Source organism: Pongo pygmaeus, chromosome 12, assembly GCF_028885625.2.
Source record: "Pongo pygmaeus isolate AG05252 chromosome 12, NHGRI_mPonPyg2-v2.0_pri, whole genome shotgun sequence".
Taxonomy (NCBI): Eukaryota; Metazoa; Chordata; class Mammalia; order Primates; family Hominidae; genus Pongo; species Pongo pygmaeus.
The window spans coordinates 4152199-4174040 of NC_072385.2; positions in this window are offsets into that span (position 1 = coordinate 4152199).

Genomic DNA, 21842 nt, shown 5'->3' on the forward strand with positions numbered 1-21842 from the left:
ATGTGGAATGAAATGGAATGGAATGGAAGGTTGTGTGGAATGGAATGGAATTTGGAGTTGAAAGGAGTGCCAACGGGAATGTAATGGAATTTTATGTGGAATGAAAGGGAATGTAAAGTGGAATGGAATGTGGAATTTAATGTTGAATGGAACGTGGAAAGATATGGAATGTGATGTGGAATGGAATGCGGAATTGAATGGAAGGGAATGGAAAGTGGATTGTAGTGTGGAATTTAATGTTGAATGGTACTTGGAAAGAATGGTATGGAATGTGGAATGGAATGTGGAATTGAATATAATGGCAAGGAATGGAATGTGGAATGGAACGTGGAATGGAACGTTGAATGGAACATGGAATGCAATGTGTAACTTAATTGAATGGATTGTGGAGTGGACTGGAATGGAATGGAATGGAAGTTTATGTGGAATTCAATGGAATGGAATCTGGAATGGAATGTGGACTTCAATTCAATGGAATGTGGAGTCGAATGTGGAATGGAATGGAAAGTGGAATTGAATGGAATGGAATTGTATGAAATGTGGAATTGAAAGGAAATTGGAATGGAATGGAATGCAACGTGGAAAGGAAGGGAATGAAATATAGAATGGAATTGAAAGGAAAGTGGAATGGAATGGAATGGAATGTGGAATGGAAAGGAATGGAATGTGGAATGGTATGTGGAATGGAATGTAATGGAATGTGGAATGGGATGTGTAATGGAATGTGAAATGGAATGGAATGGAATTTGAAATGGACAGTGGAATGGAACGTGTAATGGAACGTGGAATTGAACGTGGCATGGAATGGAATGGACTGTGGAATGGAATTGAAAGGAAATTGGAATGGAATGGAAGAGAATGTGGAATTTAATAGGACGGAATGGAATGTGGAATGGAATAGAATGGAATGTGGTATGGAATTGAATGGAATGTGAAATGGAATGGAAGGGAAAGTGGAATGGAATACCTAAAGGAATGTGGAATGGATTGGAATGGAATGTAGAATGGAATATAGAATGTATTGTGGAAAGTAATGCAATGGAATGAAATGTAATGGAATGTGGAATGGAAATAAATGGAATGTGGAATGGAATGGAATGGAACGGAATGGAATGTGAAATGAAATATAATGTTTAGTGGAACGGAATGGAATGGCATGGGGAATGGAATGGAATGTGGAATGGAATAGAATGGATTGTGAAATGGAATGTGGAATGGAATGTAAACAAATGTGCAATGGAATGTCAAATGGAATTGAACGGAGTGTGGACTGAAATGTGGAATGGAATGGAATGTAATGTGGAAAGGAATGGAATGGAATATAAGGTGGAATAGAATTGCATGAAATATAGAATGGAATGTGGAATTGAATGGAATATGAAATGGAAATTAATGGAATGGAGTGTGGAATGGAATGGAATGAGGATTGTAATGGAATGGAATGTGGAATTGAATGGAATGTGAAATGGAATGGAATGATAAGTTGAATAGATGGAATGTAATGGAATGTGGAACAGAAAGTGAAATTGAACGTGGAATGCAATGGAATGGAACATGGAATGGAATGGAATTGAATGTGGAATGGAATGGAATTGAAAGTGGAATGGAATGGAAGGGGATGTGGAATGGAATGGAATGGAATGGAATGGAATGTGGAATGGAATGGAATGAAATGGAATATGGAATGGAATGTAGTGTGGAATGCAATGGAATGGAATGGAATGTGGAATGGGGTTTAATGGAATGGAATGTAAATTGGAATGTGGAATGGAATGTGGATTCGAATATGGAATGTAACGTGAAGTTGAATGGAATGCAATGTAAAATGGAACGTGGAAAGGAATGGAATGTGGAATGTAATGGAAAGGAATGAAGAACAGAATCTCGAAATGAAAGTGGAATGAAATGGAATGGAATTTGCAATGGAACGTGGAATGAAATGGAATGGATTATGGAATGGAATGTGGAAATGAAAATGGAATGAAGCGAGGAATGTAATGTGGAATGGAATGGGAAATGGAATGTGGACTGGAAAGTGGAATGGAATGGAATTGAAAGTGGAATGGAACTTGGAAAGAATGAAATGGAACTTGGATTGGAATGTGGAATAGAATGTGGAATAGAAAGTGGAATGGAAAGTAGAATGGAAAGGAAAGGAATGTGGAAAAGAATGGAATGAAACTTGGAATACAATGTGGAATGGAAAGTGGAATGGAAGGTGGAGTTCAACGTTGAAAGAAATGGAATGGAATGTAGAATGGAATGTGAAATGGAATGGAATTTTATGTGGAATGGAATGGAATTGAATGTGGAATGGAAAGGAATGAAATGTCGAACGGTATGTAGAATGGAACAAGGAATGCATCGTGGAATGGATCGTGGAATGGAATGTGGAATGCAATGGAGTGGAATTGGGAATGAAATGCGAAATGGAACGTGGATTGGAACGTGGAATGAAATGATGAATGGAATGGAATGGAAAGTTGAATGAAATGGAATGGAATGAGGAATGGAATGTGGAAAGGAATGCAATGGAATATGTAAGAGAATGGAATGGAATGTGAAATTGAAAGGAATGGAACGTGGAATAGGATGTGGAATAGAACACGGAATTCGACGTCGAATGGAACGTGGAATGGAATGTGGATTGGAATGGAATGGAATGTGGAATGGAATGGAATGGAATGTGGAAAGGAATGGAATGGAATTTGGAATGGAAAGGAATGGAATGTGGAATGGAATGGAACCTAATGTGGAATGGAATGGAAGGCAATTTGGAATGGAATGGAAAGCAAAGTGGAATGGAACGTGGAGTTGTAAGTGGAATGGAAGGGAATGGAAAGCGGACTGAAATGGAAAAGAATTTGGCATGGAATACAATGGAATATGGAATGGAATGGAAGGGATAGTGGGATGGAATGGATTTGAAGGGAATGTGGAATGGAATGGAATGGAATAGAATGGGGAATTGAAGGAAATGGAATGTGGAACGGAATGGAATGGAATGGTATGGAATGTGGAAAGGAATGGAATGGAATGGAATGGAATGTGAAATGGAATGGAATGGAAAGGAATGTGGAATGGAATGGATTGGAATGAAGTATGGAATGGAATGTAAAGTGGAATGGAAAGTGTAATGGAGTGGAATGGAAAGTGGAAAGGAGTGGAATGGAATGCAGAATGGAATGGAGTGGAATGTGGAATTGAATGTGGAATGGAATGGAATGGAATGGAATGTGAAATGGAAAAGAATGATATGTGGAATGGAATGGAAATGTATGGAATGTGGAATGGATTGGAATGGAATGGAATTGAATGGAATGTGGAATGGAATGTGGATTGGAGTGCAATGGAATGAGAAAGGAATGTGGAATGGAATGGAATGGAATGTGGAATGGAATGTTAAATGGAATGGAATGGAATGTGGAATGTAATGTAATGGAATGGAACGTGGAATGAAATTGAATGGAATGGAAAGGAATGGAATGCGGAATGGAATATAGAATGGAATGTGGAATAGAACGGAATGGAATGTGGAATGGAATGTGAAATGTAATGGATTGGAATGTGGAATGGAAAGTGGAATGGAATGTGGAATTGAATGTAATGGAATGTGGAATGTAATGGATTGGAATGTGGAAAGGAATGCAATGGAACTTGGAATGGATTGTGGAATGGAATGTGCAATGGATGGCTTAATTGAATGCAATGTAATGTGGAATAGAATGGAATGGAGTGGAATGTGGAATGGAATGTGGAATGGATCGTGGAATGGAATGGAGTGGAATGTGCAATGGAATGGAATGGAACATGTAATGGAATAGAATGTAATGGAATGGAATGGAAAGTGAAACAGAATGTGGAACGGAATGTGAAAAGGAATGTGGAATGGAATGTGGAACGGAATGAAATGGAACGTGGAATGGAATGGAATGGAACTTGGAATGGAATGGAATGGAACGTGAAATGGAACGAGAAATGGATCATGGAGTGGAAAGAGGAACGGAATGTGGAAAGGAATGAAATGGAGTGTGCTATGAAATGTGGAATGGAATGGAATAGAATGTGGAATGGAATGTGTAATGGAGTGAAACGGAATGAGAATGGAATGTGGAATGGAATGGAATGGAAAGTGGAATGGAATGTGGAATGGAATGTTGAATGTAATGGAATGGAAAGGAAAGTGGAATGAAATGGAATGGAATGGAATGGAATATGGAATGGAACATAGAATGGAATGTGGAATGGAAAGGAAAGTGGAATGAAATGGAATGGAATGGAATGGAATATGGAATGGAACATAGAATGGAATGTGGAATGGAATGTGGAATGGAATGTGGAATGGAATGTGGAATGAAATGTGGAATAGAATGGAATGGAATATGGAATGGAATGGATTGGAACGTGGAATGGAATGTGAAATGGAATGTGGAATGGAACACAATGGAATGTGGAATGGAATGTGGAATGGAATGTGTAACGGAAAGTGGAATGGAATGGAATGGAATGTGGAATGGAGCATGTAATGAAATAGAATGGATCATGGGATGGAAAGTGGAATGGAATGTGGAATGTAATGTGGAATGGAATGTGGAAAGGAATGGAATGGAATGTGGAATAGATTGTGGAATTGAGTGTGGAATGGAATGGAATGGATTGTGGATTGGAATGTGGAATGGACTTTAATGGAATGTGGAATGGAAAGTGGAATGGAATGTGGAAGGGATTGTGGAATGAAACTGAATAGAAGGAGGAATGGAAGGTGTTATGAAGTGTGCAATGGAACTTGGAATGGAATGCAATGTAATGTCGAATGCCACCTGGAATGGAATGGAATGGAACGTAGAATGGATCATTTAATGGAAAGAAGAATGGAATGTGGAATGGAAAGTGGAATAAAATGGAATGGAATGTGGTATGAAATGTGGAATGGAATGGAATAGAATGTGGAATGGAATGTGGGATAGAGTGGAATGGAATGAGAATAGAATGTGGAATGGAATGTGGCATAGAGTGGAATGGAATGAGAATGGAATGTGGAATGGAATGGAGTGGAATGTGTAATGCAAGGTGGACTGGAATGGAATGGAATGTGGAGTGGAATAGAATGGAAGGAGGAAGGGAATGGAATGGATAGCGAAAAGGAACATGGAATGGAAGGTCGAATGGAACGCTGGATGGAACGTGGAATGCAATGTGGAAAGTATTGGGGAATGGAACGTGGAATAGAATGTCTAATGGAATGTGGAATGGAATGGTAATGGAATGTGGAATGGAATAGATTGTGGAATGGAATGGAATCTGGAAAGCAACGTAATGGAATGGAATGGAATGGATTGGAATGTGGAATGGAATTGAATGGATTGGAATGTGGAATGGAATGGAATGGAATGTGGAATGGAACAGAATGTGGAATGGAATGGAATGGAAAGGCATGTGGAATGGAAAGTGGAATGGAATAGAATGGAAAGTGGAAAGGAAAGAAATGGAATGTGGAATGGAAAGTTCAATGGAGTGGAATGGAACGTGGAATGGAACGGAATGAAAAGATTAGTGGATTGGAATGGTATGTGAAATGGAATGTGGAATGGAACGTGGAATGGAATGGAATGGAATGTGGAATGGAATAGAATTGACTGTGGAATGGAACATGGAATGTAATGGAATGGAAAGTGGAATGTAATGGAATGGAATGTGGAATTCAATTGAATGGAATGTGGAATTCAATTGAATGGAAAGTGGAATGGATTATGGAATGGAATGGAATTGAAGGTGAAATGGAATGGAATGGAATGTGGAATGGAATGGAATAGAATTTGGAATGGAATCGAAAGGAATGAGGAATGGAATGGAATGCAATATGGAATGGTATGGTATGGAAAGGAATGGAATGCAATGGAATAGAATGTGTACTGTAATGGAATGGAATGGAATGGAATATGGAATGGAATGGAATCCAAAGAAGAATGGAATGGAATGGAATGCGGAATGGAATCAAATGGAATGTGGAATCGATCTTGGAATGGAATGGGGAATGTAACGTGGAAAGCAAAGTGGAATGGAATGGGGAATGTAATGTGCAGTGCACCTTGGAATGGAAAGGACTGGAATGTGGAAAGTAATGGACTAGAAAGTGGAATGGAATGTAATGGAACGTGGAAGGGATTGGAATGGAATGTCGAATGGAATGGAACGGAATGGAATGTGGAATGGAATGGAATGGAAAGTGGAATGGAATGTGGAAAGGAAGGTGGAATGGAACGTCGCATGGCAAGTGGTATGGAACATGGAATGGAATGTGGAAAAGAATGAGGAATGGAAGCTGGAATGGAAGGTAACGGAATGTGGAATTGAATGGAATGGAACGCTGAAAGGAATTGAATGGAATGGAATGGAAATTTGAATAGAATGGACTGGAGTGGAAGGCGGAATTGAATGGCATGGAATATGGAATGCAATGTGCAATGAAATGGAATGGATCGTGGAATGGAATTTAATTAAACATGGAATGGAAGTTAATGGAACCTGGAATGGAATGGAATGGAATCTGCAATTGAATGGAATGCAACGTGGAATGGAACAGAATGGAATGTGGAATGGAATGCAATGGAACGTGGAATGGAATGTGGAATGGACTGGAATGGAAAGTAAAATGGAATGTGGAATGCAATGGAGTGGAACGTGGAATGTAACGTGGAATGGAATGTCGAATGGAAAGTGGTATGCAACATGGAATGGAACGTGGAAAAGAATGTGGAATGGAAAGTGGAATGTAAGGGAATGGAAGGTGGAATGGAATGGAATGGAAAGTGGAATGTAATTGAATGGAATGGAATGGAATGTGCAATGGAAAAGAATAGAACATGGAATGGAAAGGAATGGCATTTGAAATGGAACTTGGAATGAAATGGAATGGAACGTGGAATGGAATGCAATGGAACGTGGAATGGAATGGAATGGAACCTGGATTGGAATGGAATGGAATGTTGAATGTAACGTGGAATGGAATGGAATGGCATGGAATGGAATGTGGAATGGAATGGAATGGAATCTGGAATGGAATGGAATGGAATGAAATGTGCAATGGAATACAATAGAATGTGTAATGGAACGGAATGTAATGCAATGGAATGGAATGTGGACTGGAATGGAATGGAATGGAATGGAATGTGGAACGGAACGTGGAATGGAATGGAATGGAATGTGGTATGCAATAGAATGGACTGTGAAATGGAACGCGGAATGGAATGGAGTTGAATGTGGAATGGAATGCAATGGAACGTGGAATGGAATGGAATGTGGAATGGAACGGAATGGAACGTGGAATATAATGGAATGGTATGTGTAATGGACTGTTGAATGGCATGGAAAGGAATGTCGAATGAAATGGAATGGAATGGAATGAGGAATGGACTGTGTAATGGAATGGAATGGAATGAGGAATGGACTGTGTAATGGAATGGAATGGAATAGAATGTGAAATGGAATGGAATGGAACGTGAGTTGTAATGAAATCGAATGTGAAATGCAATGGAATGGAATGTGGAAATTATTGCAGAGTGGAATGTGGAAAGGAATGGAATGGAATGTGGAATGGAGTGGAATGATATGTGGAATGGAGTGTGTAATGGAACGGAATAGAATGTAATGGAATGTGGAATGGAATGGAATGTGGAATGGAATGTGGAATGGAATGGAATGGAATGTGCTATGGAAAGGAATGGAATGGAGTATGGAATGGAATGGAATATAATGTGCAACGGAATGTGGAATGGAACAGAATGGAAGGTGGAATGGAATGTGCAAAGGAATGGAATGGAAATACCAAAGGAATGTGAAATGAAATTGCATGTAATGTGGAATTGCATGGAATGGAATGTGGAATGGAAAGAGGAAAGGAATGGAAAGTGGAATGGAATAGAATGGAATGTGGATTGGCATGGAATGTAATGTAATGGAATGGAATGGAATGTGAAATGGAACGGAGTGTAATGTGGAATGCAATGTGGAATGGAATGGAATGGAATGTGGAATGAAATGTGGAATGGAGTGGAATGGAACTTTGAATGGAATGTGCAATGGAACGTGAAAAGGAACGTGTAATGTAACGTGGAATGGAATTTGGAATGGAATGGAATGGAAAGTGGAATGGAATGCAATGGATGGTGGAATGGAATGAAATGGAAACTGGAATGGAATGTGGAATGAAATGGAATAGAATGTGGAACGGAATGGAATGGAGTGTGGAATTGAACGTGGAATGGAATGGAAAGGAATGTGGAATGGATCGCGGAATGGAAAGTGGAATGGAAAGTGGAATAGAATGAAATGTGAAATGTAATGAAGAATGTAATTTAAAGTAACGTGCAATGGAAGGTGGAATGGAATGCAAAGTGGATTGGAATGGAATGGAATGTGGAATGGAATAGAATGGAACATGAAATTGAACGGAATGCAGTGTTAAATGCAATGGAATTGAATTTGGAATTGAATGGAATGGAATGTGGAATGGAATGCAATGGAATGGAATATGGAATTGAATGGAATGCAAAGTGGAATGAAATGGAATGGAATGTGGAATGGAATGTGGAATGAAATGGAATGGAATGTAGAACGGAATGGAATTTCGAAAGGAATGGAATAGAATGTGGAATGGAAAGGAAGGGAATGGAATGTGGTATGGAATGGAATGGAATGTGGAATGGAATGGAATGGAATGTGGAATGAAATGGAATGGAATGTTATGGTGAATGGAATGTGGAATTGAATGGTGAATGGAATGGAAAGGAAGGTGGAATGTAATGGAAAGGAAGGTGGAAGGGAATGGTATATAATGTGTAATTGAAAGTGGAATGGAATGGAATGGAATGTGGAATGGAATGTGGAATGAAATGAAATGGAATGTGGAAAGGATGCGAATGGAATGTGGAATGGAACGTGGAATGCAATGGAATGGAATGTGTAATGCAACGTGGAATGGAACATGGAATAGAATGTGCAATTGAACGGAATGTGGAATGGAATCTGGAATAGAATGGAATGGAATGTGGAATGGAAGGTGGAACGGAATGTGAAATGTATAGTGGACTGTAACGTGGAATGGAACATGGAATGGAATGTGCAATGGAATGGAAAGGAATGTGCAATGGAAAGTGGAATGTATCGTAGAATGGAAAGCAGAATGAAATGGAATGGAATGGAATGTGGAATTTAGCAGAAAGGAATGTGGAATGACATGGAAAGAAATGTGGAATGGAAACTGGAATTGAATGGAATGGAACGGAATGTGTTATGGAATGGAATGGAATGGAATGGAATGGCATTTCAATGAAATGGAATGTGGAATGGAATGCAATGGAATGTGGAATCGAATGCGGAATGGAATGGAATGTGGAATGGAATAGAATTTGGAATCGAATGGAAAGGAATGTGGAATGGAATGTGGAACGGAATGGAATGGAATGTGAAATGGAATGGAATGGAATGGAATGTGGAATGAATGTGGAAAGGAATGGAATGGAATGTGGAATGGAGTGGAATGTTATGTGGAATGGAATGTGTAATGGAACGGAATGGAAGGGAATGGAATGTGGAATTGAATGGAATATGGAATGGAATCGAATGGAATATGGAATGGAAAGGAATGGAATGGAATACAGAATGGAATGGAATATAATGTGGAATGGTATTTGGAATGGAATGTTGAATGGAATGTGGAATGGAATGTAATGGAAGGAGTAATGGAATGTGCAGTGGAATGGAATGGAAACTCCAAAGGAATGTGGAATGAAATTGAACGGAAGGTGGAATGGCATGGAATGGAATGTGGAATGGAAAGTGGAATGGAGTGGAATGGAATGAAATGTGGAATGGAATGTAATGGAACGTGGATTTGAAAGGAATGGAATGGAATGTGAAATGGAATGGACTGGAATACGGAAAGAAAAGTGGCATGGAATGGAATGTGGAAAGGAATATGGAATGGAATGGAATGGAAGTTGGAATTGAATGTGGAAAGGAACGTGGAAAGGAAGGTGGAATGGAATTTGGAAAGGGATGTGGAATGGAATGGAAAGGAACGTTTAAAGGAACGTGGAATGAAACGTGGAATGAAAGGCGGTATGGAATGGAATGGAATGTTAAATATGATAGAATGGAAAGGTAAGTGGAATGGATAGTGGAATGGAATAGAATGGAATATGGAATGGAATGTGGAATGAAACAGAATTTAATGTGTAAAGGAATGGAATGGAATGTGTAATGCCACGTGGAATGTAATGGAAAGGAATGTGGAATGGAATGTGTAATGTAACGGAATGGAATGGAATGTGAAATGGAATAGAATGGAATGTGGAATGCAATGGAATTGAATGTGGAATGAAAAGTGGAAAGGAATGCAATGGAATGTGGAATGGAGTGGAATGATAGGTGGAATGGAATGTGTAATGGAACGGAATAGAATGGAATGGAATGTGGAATGGAATGGAATGTGGAATTTTATGGAATGGAATGTGGAATGGTAAGCAATGTAATGGAGTACGGAATGGAATGGAATATAATGTGCAATGGAAAATTGAATGGAATGTTTAATGGAACGTGGAATGGAATACAATGGAAGGTGGAATGGAATGTGCAATGGAATAGAATGGAAATTTCAAAGGTATGTGGAATGAAATTGAATGTAATGTGGAATGGCATGGAATGTAATGTGGAATGGCATGGAATGGAACGTGGAATGGAATGTATAATGGAATGGAATGGAATGTGTCATGGAATCGAAGTGAATGGAAGGGAATGGCATGTGGAATAGAATGGAATGTGGAAAGGAATGGAATGGAATGTGGAATCGAATGTGGAATGGAATGGAATGTGGAATGGAATGGAATGGGGAATGGAATGGAATGGGGAATGGAATGGAAAAGAATGTGGAATGGAATGTTGAATGGAACGCAATGGAATGGAATGTGAAGCGGAATGGAAGGCAACGTGACATGCAATGGAATGGAATGTGGAATGAAATGTGGAAAGGAATGGAATTGAATGTGGAATAAAATGGAATGGTATGTGAAAGGAATGTGTAATGGAACAGAATGGAATGGAATGGAATGTGGAATGGAATGGAATGTGGAATGGAATGAAATGGAATGTGGAATGGAACGTGGACTGGAACGTGGAATGGAACTCGGAATGGAACGGAATGGAACGTGGAATGGAATGGAATTGAATGTGGAATGGAATGGAGTGGAATATGCAATGGAATGGAATAGACTCTGGAATGGAATGTGGAATGGAATGGAATCGAATGTGGAAAGGAATGTGGAATTGAATTGAATGGAACTTGGAATGGAAAGTGGAATGGAGTGGAATGGAAGTTACTGTGGAATGTAATGGAATGTGGAATGGAAGGTGGAATGCAATGGAATCTAATGTGGAATGGAATGTGGAATGGAATGGAATGGAATTTGGAATTAAATGGAATGGAATGTGGAATCTAAAGGAATGGAATGTGGAATGGAATGGAATGGAGTAGAATGTGTAATGGAATATTGAATGGAATGGAGTGGAATGTGGAATAGAATGGAATGAAATGTGGAATGGAATGTAATAGAATGTTCAATGGAATGCCGATTGGAATGCAATGGAATGTGGTATGGAATGTGCAACGTGGAATGGAATGGAATTTAGTGTTCAATGCAACGTGGAATGGAATAGAATTGAATGTGTAATGGAATGTGGAATGGAATGGAATGGAACGTGGAATGGAATAGAATGGAACGCAGAATGGGTCCGAATTCAATGCGGATTGGAATGGAATGCAATGGAATTTGGAGTGGAATGGAATTGAATATGGAATGGAATGGAATGGAATGGAATGGAATGTGGGATGGAATGTGGAATGGATTCGAGTGGAATGCGGAATGGAATGCTATGGAATGGAATGGAACCTGAAATTGCATGCACCATAGAAGGGAATGGAATATGGAATGGAATTGATTATATTCTGGAATGCAGTGTGCAAGGGAACGAAATGAAATATGGAATGAAATGGAATGGAATGCGGAATGGAATGGAACGGTAAGGAATGTGGAATTGAATGGAATGCAATGTGGAATGAAATGCGGAATGGAATGGAGAAGTAAGTGTAATAGAATATAGAATGGAATGGAGCACAAAGGGGTACGGAATGGAATGGAATGTAGAATGGAATGTGGAATGGAATGGAATAGGTTGGAATGTGGAATGGAATGTGGAATGGAAAGGAATGGAAAGTGGAATGGAACGTGGAATGGATCATGGAATGCAAAGTGGAAAGGAAAGTGGAACGGAACGTGGAATGGAAAGTGGAATGGAAAGTGGAGTGGAATGTGGAATGGAATGTTGAAACGAATGGAATGGAATGAAATGTGGACCTGAATGGAATGGATTGAACTGAAATGTGGAGTGCAATGTGGAATGGAACGGAACGGAATGGAAAGGAATGGAATATGCAATGGAATAGAATGGAATGTGGAATGGAATGCGCAATGGAATGGAAGGGAATGTGGAATGGAATGTGGAATGCAATGGAATGGAATGTGGAATTGAACGTGGAATTGAATGTGGAATGAAACGTGTAATGGAACGTGTAATTGAAAGGAATGGAAATTAGAATAGAATGTGGAATGGAATGGAAGGGAATGTGGAATGAATTGTGGATAGTAATGGAATGGAATGTGGAACGGAATGGAATGGAATGTGGAAAGGAATGTAGAATGGAACGGAAAGTAATATGGAATAGACTTTAATGGAATATGGAGTGGAAAGTTTAATGGAATGAGGAATGGATTGTGGAATGGAATGTGGAATGGAAAGGAATGGAATTTGGAATGGAATGTGGAATGGAGTATGTAATGGAATTTGGAATGGAATGCAATGGAATTTCAAATGGAACGTGGAGTGGAAAGGAACGTGGAATGGAACGTGGAAGGGAATGGAAAGTAGAATGGAAAGTGGATTGGAATGTGGAACGGAACGTGAAATGGAATGGAATGGAATGTGCAGTGGAACGGGGAATGGAACGTGGAAAGGAATGTGGAATTGAACTTGGCATGGAATGTGGAATGGAATGTCCAATGCAACGGAATGTAATTTGCAATGGAATATGGAATTGAGTGTGGAATGTTATGGAATGGAAAGTACAACGGAAACTGGAATGGAATGGAATGGAACAGAATGGAATTTGGAATGGAATGGAATCGAATGTGGAATGGAATGTGGAATGGAATGTGGAATTTAACGGAATGAATTGTGGAATGAAATGTGGATTGGAATGGAATGGAATGTGGAATAGAATTTAATGGAAAGTGGAATGGAACGTAGAATGGAATGGATTGGAATGGAATGGAATGTCGAATGGAATTCAATGGAATGTGGAATGAAATGTGGAATGGAATGTAAAATGGAATGTAATCGAATGTGGAATGGAATGTGGAAAGGCATGGATTGGAATGTGGAATGGTATGTGGAAAGGAATGGAATGCAATGTGGAAGAGAATGTGGAATGGAATGTGGAATGGAATATGGAAGGGAATGGAAAGGAATGTGGAATGTAATGTGGAACGGATTGGAATGGAATGTATAAGGGAATGTGGAAAGGAATGTGGAATGTAAAGTGGAATGGAAAGAATAGAATGTGGAAGGGATTCGAAAGGAATGTGGAATGGAAGATGGAATGAAATCAAATGGTAAGTGGAAAGTAAAGTGGAAGGGAAAGTGGAATGGAATGTGGAGTGGAATACAATGGAATTTGGAAGGGAAAATGGAATGGATTGTGGAATGGAATGGAATGAAATGTGGAGTGGAATGTGGAATGGAATGTGGAATGGAACTTAGAATGTAATGCAATGGAACGTGGAATTGAATGGAATGGAACGTGTAATGGAATGGAATGGAACGTGGAATGGAACGTGCAATGGAACATGGAACGGAAAGTGAAATGGAATGTGGAATGTAATGTGGAATGGAATGTTTATTGCAATGGAATGGAATGTGGTATGAAATGTGAAATGGAATGGAATTGAATGAGGAAAGGAATCTTTAATTTATCGCAATGGAATGACAATGGAATGTGGAATGGAATGAAATGGAATGTGGAATGGAATGTGAAATGGAATGGATTGGAATGTTGAATTGAATGTGGAATGTAATGCGGAATGGAACGGAATGGAATACGGAATGGAATGTGGAATGGAATGTGGAATGAAACGTGTAATGGAACGTGTAATTGAATGGAAGGGAAATTAGAATAGAATGTGGAATGGAATGGAAGGGGATGTGTAATGAAATGTGGAGTGTAATGGAATGGAATGTGGAACGGAATGGAATGGAATGCGGAAAGGAATGTAAAATGGAACGGAATGTAATGTGGAATAGACTTTAATGGAATGTGGAATGGAAAGTTTAATGGAATGTGCAATGGATTGTGGAATGGAATGTGGAACGGAACGGAATGGAAGTTGGAATGGAATGTGAAATAGACTGTGTAATGGAACTTGGAAGGGAATGCAATGGAATGTCGAATGGAACATGGAATGGAATGGAATGGAATGTGTAATGGATAGTGGAATGGACTGTGGAATGGAACGTGAAATGTAATGGAATGTTATGTGGAATGGAACGGGGAATGGAACATGGAAAGGAATGTGGAATTGAACTTGGCATGGAATGTGGAATGGAATGTCCAATGGAACGGAATATAATTTGGAATAGAATGTGGAATTGAGTGTGGAATCGAATGGAAGGGAATGTAGAATGGAACATGGAATGGAATGGAATGGAATGCAAAGGAATTTGGAATGGAATGGAATGGAATGTGGAATGGAATTTGGAATGGAATGTGGAATGGAATGGAATGAATTGTGGAATGAAATGTGTATTAGAATGGAATGGAAGGTGCAATGGAATAGACTGGAATGTAGAATGGAATGTGGAATAGAATTTAATGGAAAGGGGAATGGAACGTGGAATGTAATGTAATGGAATGGAATGGAATGGAATTTCGAATGGAATGCAATGGAATGTGGAATGAAATGTGGAATCGATTGCGAAATGGAATGGAATGAAGCGTGTAATGGAATGTTGATTGGAATGGAATGGAATGTGGAATGGAATGGAATGGACTGCGGAATGGAATGTGGAATGGAATATGGAATGGAATGTGGAATGGAGTGGAATGGAATGGATTGGAAAGTGGAATCGCATGTGATTTGGAATGCAATGGAATGTGGAATGGAAACTGGAAAGAAATGCAATGAAATGAGAATGGAATATTGACTGAAATGTGGAAAGGAATTTCGAATGGACTCCGAAATGGAATGTGGAATGGAATGTGGAATGGAATGTGGAATGGAATGGTATGGAGTGGAATGTGGAATGGGTTGTGAAATGTTATCAAAGGAATGCGGAATTAAATGTGGAGTGAAATGCAATGCAATGAGAATGGAACGTGGAAAGGAATGTAATGGAATGTGGAATGGAATGAGGACGGGAATGGAATGCAATGTGGAATGGAATGTAGAATGGAATGGAATGGAATGTGGAAAAGAAAGTAATCGAATGTGGAATGGAATGTGGAATGGATTGGATTGGAATGTGGAATGGAATGTGGAATGGAATGGAAAGAAATGTCGAAGGGAAAGTGGAGTGGAATGCGGAATGTAATGTAGAATGGAAAGGAATGGTATGTGGAATGAAATGTGAAGTTGAATGGAATGGAATGTGGGTGGGAATGTGGAATGAAATGTGGAATGGAATGGAATGGAAAGAGGATTGGAAAGTGGAATGAAATGTGGAATGGAATGGAAAGGACTGGAATGGAATGTGGAATTGTACTTGGAATGGAAAGTCGAATGGAATGGAATGGAACGTGTAATGGAATGTGGAATGGAATGGATTGGAATGTGGATGGGAATATGGAATGGAAAGTGGAATGGAATGGAAAGGAATGTGGAATGCAATGTGGATTGGAAGGGAATGCAATGTGGAATGGAAAGTGGAATGCAATGGAATGGAATGTGGAATGGAATGGAATGGAATGTGGAATGCAATGTGGAATGGAATGGAATGGAATATGGTATGGAATGTGGAATGCAATGGAATAGAATCTGGAATGGAATGTGGAAAGGAACGGAATGGAATGTGGAAAGCAATGGGGAATGGAACGGAATGGAATGTGGAATGGAATGTGGAATGCAATGGATGGAATGTGTAATGAAATGTGGAAAGCAATGGAATGGAACATGGATTTGAATGGAAAGGAACATAGAATGGAATGTAGAATGGAATGGAATTGAAAATGGAATGAATTGTGGAATGGAAAGTGGAATGGAATGGGCAATGGAATGTGGAATGGAACGTGGAATGAAATGGAATGTAAAGTGGAAAGCGATGTGGAAGGGAGTGTAATGGAATGGAATGCAATGAAATTGAATGGAATGGAATGTGGAATGGAAAGAGGAATGGAATGTGGGATGGATGTGGAATGGAAAGTGGAATGGAATGGAAGGTGTAACAGAATGTGGAATGGAAACTGGAATGGAATGTGGAATGGAATGCAAAGGAACATGGAAATGGAATGGAAACGAACATATGGAAAGGAGAGGAATCGGATGTGGAATGAAATGTTGAATGGAAAGTGTAAAGTATTCAAATGGAATGTGGAAACAATGGAATGGAATGCGGAAGAGGATGCGGACTGGAATGGAATGCTATGTGGAATGGAATGTGGAATGTAATGGAATGGAATGTGGAATGGAATTTGGAATGGAATGGAACGGAAGGTAGAATGGATTGTGGAATGGAATCTGGAATGGAATGTGTAATGGAATATGGAATGGAATGTGCAATTGAAAGTGGAATGGAATGGAATGGAATGTCGAATGTATCGTGGAATGGAACAGAATGGAAGGTGGAATGGAATATGTAACAGGATGTGGAATGGAAAGTGGAACGGAATGGAAAGGAAAGTCGAATGGAATGTTGAATGGAATGGAATGGAACGTAGAATGGAACTTGGAATGGAACGTGAAATGGAACGTGGAATGGAATGTGGAATGGAGCGTGGAATGGAATGTGGAATGGAATGTGGAATGGAAAGCACAATGGAATGGAATGGAAAGTTGAATGGAATGTGGAATGGAATGGAATAGATGGTGGAACAGAACGTGGAATGGAATGTGGAATGGAAAGTGGAATGGAATGGAATGGAATGTGGAATGGAATGTGCAATGGAATGTGGAATGGAACATGGAATGGTATCTGGAATGTAACGTGGAATGGAAAGGAATGGAATGTGGAATAGAATGTGGAATGGAATGGAATGGAATCTAGAATGGAATGGACTGGAATGGTGTGGAATGTGGAAAGGAATGGAATGGAATGAGAAATGGAACGTGGAATGGAACGTTGAATGGAAAGTGGAATGGAATGAAATTGAATGTGGAAAGGAAGGGAATGCAATGTGGAATGGAAAGGAAAGGAATGCGGAATGGAATGTAATTTTAGGGTATGTGTAATGGAATGGAATGGAATTTTATGGAATGTGTTATGGAATCGAAGTGAATGGAAGGGAATGGCATGTGGAATGGAATGAAATGTGGAAAGGAATGGAGTGGAATGTGGAATCGAATGTGGAATGGAATGGAATGTGGAATGGAATGGAATGTGGAATGGAATGGAAAGGAATGTGGAATGGAACGTGGAATGGAACGTGGAATGGAACGTGGAAAGGAATGGATTGCAATGTGCAATGGAGTTGAATGCAATGTGGATTGGAATGGAATGGAATTTGGAATGCAATGGAAAGAAATGTGTAAGGGAATGTGGAATGGAATGGAATGGAATTTGGAATGGAATGTGGAATGTAATGGAAAGCGGAATGGAACGGAGTAGAATGGAATGTGGAATGGAAATTGGAAAGGAATGGAAAGGAATGCGGAATCGAATGGTATGGAATGTTGGATGGAATGGAATGGAATGTGGAATGGAATCCGGAATGGAATGGAATGGAATGTGGAACTGAATGTGGAATGGAATAGAATGGAAAGGAATGTGAAAAGGAAAGTGGAATGTAATGGAATTGAATGTGGAATGGAATGGAATGGAACGAGGAATGGAATCTGGAATGGAATGTAATGGAATGGAATGGAGAGTGTCATGGAATCGAAGTGAATGGAAGGGAATGGCATGTGGAATGGAATGGAATGTGGAAAGGAATGGAATGGAATGTGGAATCGATTGTGGAATGGAATGGAATGGGGAATGGAATGGAAAGGAATGAGGAATGGAATGTGGAATTGAATGCAATGGAATGGATTGTGAAGCGGAATGGAAGGGAATGTGGAATGAAATGGAATGGAATGTGGAATGCAGTGTGGAAAGGAATGGAATTGAATGTGGAATAAAGTGGAATGGTATGTGGAAAGGAATGTGTAATGGAACGGAATGGAATGGAATGGAATGTGGAACGGAATGGAATGTGGAATGGAATGAAATGGAATGTGGAATGGAACGTGGACTGGAACGTGGAATGGAACTCGGAATGGAACGGAATGGAACGTGGAATGGAATGGAATTGAATGTGGAATGGAATGGAATGGAATATGCAATGGAATGGAATAGACTCTGGAATGGAATGTGGAATGGAATGGAATCGAATGTGGAAAGGAATGTGGAATTGAATTCAATGGAACTTGGAATGGAAAGTGGAATGGAGTGGAATGGAAGTTACTGTGGAATGTAATGGAATGTGGAATGGAAGGTGGAATGCAAAGGAATGGAATGTGGAAAGGAATGTGGAATGGAATGGAATGGAGTGTGGAACGGAATGTGGAATGGAACGGAATGGAATGTGGAATGGAATGTGGAATGGAATAGAATGGATCGTGGAATGGAACGTGGAATGCAACGGGGAATGGAATGTGGAATGGAATGTGGAATGGAATGTGGAATGGAATGGAATGGAATGTGAAATGGAATGAGGAGTGGAATGGAGTGGAATTTGTAATGTAATGTGGAATGGAAAGGAATGGAATGCACAATGGAATGTGGAATGAAATGGAATTGAATCTGGAATGTAATGAAATGGAATGTTGAATGGAATGTTGAATGAAATGGAAAAGAATGTGGAATGCAATGTGAAATGGAATGTGGAATGGAAAGTAATGGAATGTGGAATGGAATGGAATGGAATGTGGAATTGAATTGAATGGAATGTGGAATGGAATAGAATGGAATGGAATGGCATGTGAAATTGAATGTGGAATAGAATGTGAAATGGAAAGTGGAGTGGAATGTGGAATCGAATGATATGGAACGTGAAATGGAATGGAATGGAACGTGGAAATTTATGGAATGGAATGTGGAATGGAAAGTGGAATGGAACGTAGAATAGAACATGGAAATGAATGGAATGGAATTTGGAATGAAATGGAATGGAATATGAAAGTGAAAGTAGAATGGAATGCAATGGAATGTGGAATGCGAAGTCGAATGGAATGGAAAGGAATGTGGAAAAGAATGGAAATGAATGTGGAATGCAATGTGGGATGGAATGGAATGGAATGTGGAATGGAATGGAATATGGAATGGAAAGTGGAATGGAATGTGGAATGGAATGGAATGGAAAGTGGAATGAAATGTAGAATGGAATGGAACGGAATGGAATGTGGAATGTTTTGGAATGCAATGTGCAATGGAAGGTGGAATGGAACCGAATGGAATGTGGAATGGAATGGAAAGGAATGTGAAATTGAATGCAGAATGGAATGCAATGGAATAGAATGTGGAATGGAATGAAATGGAATATGGAATGGAATGGAATGGAATGTGGAATGGAATGGAATTCATTGTGGAATGGAATTGAATGGAATGTGAAATGGAAGGCAGAATGGAATGCAATTGAATGGAATGTGGAATGGAATGCAATTGAATGGAATGTGGAATGGAATGGAAAGGAATTGAATGGAATATGGAAAGGAATGCAATGCAATGTGGAATGCAATGGAATGGAATGTGGAATGGAATTGAATGGAATGTGTAATGTAATGGAATGCAATGTGGAATGGAAATAAATGGAATATAAAATGGAATGTGGAAAGGAATGCAATGGAATAGAATGAGGAATGTAATGGAATGAAATGGAATGGAAAGTGGAATGGAATGGAATGGAATGTGGAATAGAATGGAATGGAATGGAATGTGCAATGGTATGGAATGGAATGGAATGTGGCATAGAATGGAATGGAATGGAATGTGCAATTGTATGGAATTGAATGGAACGTGGAATGGAATGCAATGGAGTGAAATGTGAAATGGAATGGAATGTGGAAAGAAATATGTAATAGAATGGAATGGAATCTGCCATGGAATCGAATGGAAAATTGAATGGAATGGAATGGAATGTGGAATGGAATGGAATGGAACGTGGAATGGAATGGAATGGAAAGGAATGTGGAATGAAAAGGAATGGAATGTGGAATGGAATATGGAATGGATTTTAATGCAATTGAAGGTGGAATGGAATGGAATGGAATGTGGAATGGAATGGATTGTGGATTGCAACGGAATGGAAAGCGGAATGGAATTGAATGGAATGTGGAATTGAAAGAATGAAATTTGTAGTGGAATGGAAAGCAATGTGAAATGGAATGGAATGTGGAATGGACTGCAATGGAATGGAATCGAATGGAATTTGGAATACAATGGAATGGAAATTGGAATGCAATGGAATGTGGAATGAAATGGAATGGAAATTGGAATGAAACGAAATGGAATAGAAAAAGGAATGGAATGGAAGATGAAATGGAATGGAATGCAATGGAAAGTTGAATGGAATGGAATGGAATGTGGAATGGAATGGAATGGAATATGGAATGGAATGGAATGGAATGTGGAATGGCATGGAATGGATTATGGAATGGAATGGAATGGAAAGGAATGTGGAACGGAATGGAATGGTATATGGAATGGAATGGATTTGAATGTGGAATGAAATGGAATGGAATGGAATGAGGAAAGGAAATGAATGTAATGTAATGGAAAGCAATGGAATGTGTAATGGAATGGAATGGAATGTGTAATGGAGTATGGAATGGAATAGAATGGAATGTGGAATGGAAAAGAATGGAATGTGGAATGGAAAGTGGAATGGAATGGAATGCAATGTGCAATGGAAATTAGAATGAAATGGGACCTGCAATGGATTAGAAGCAATCGTGGAATGGAATTGAATGGAATGTGCAACGTAATGAAATGGAATGGAATGGAATTTGGAACGGAATGGAACGTGCTATGGAATGGAATGGAATGGAATGTGGAATGGAATGTTATGCAACGAGGAATGGAATGGAATGGAATGAGGAATGGAATGTGGAATTATATGGACAGTGGAATTGAATTGAATGGAATGGAATCCGGAATGGAATGTTTAATGAAACCTGATGGAATGTGGAATGGAATGTGGAATGGAATGGAATCGAATGTGGAATGGAATGTGGAATGGGATGGAATGGAATGTGGAATTCAATGGAATGGAACGAGGAATGGAATGTTGTATGGAGTGGAATGGAATGTGGCCTGGAATGGAATGAAGCGGTAGGTGGAATGGATTGGAATGGAATGTGGAAAGGAATGTGGAATGGAATAAGGTATGGAATATAGTAGAATGCGGAATGGAATGTAAAATGGATCATGGAATGTTACATGCAATAGAAAGTGAAATGGAATGTGGAATGGAACGTGGAATGGAAAGTAGAATGGAATGGAATGGAACGTGGAGTGGAAAGTGGAATGGAACATGCAGTGGA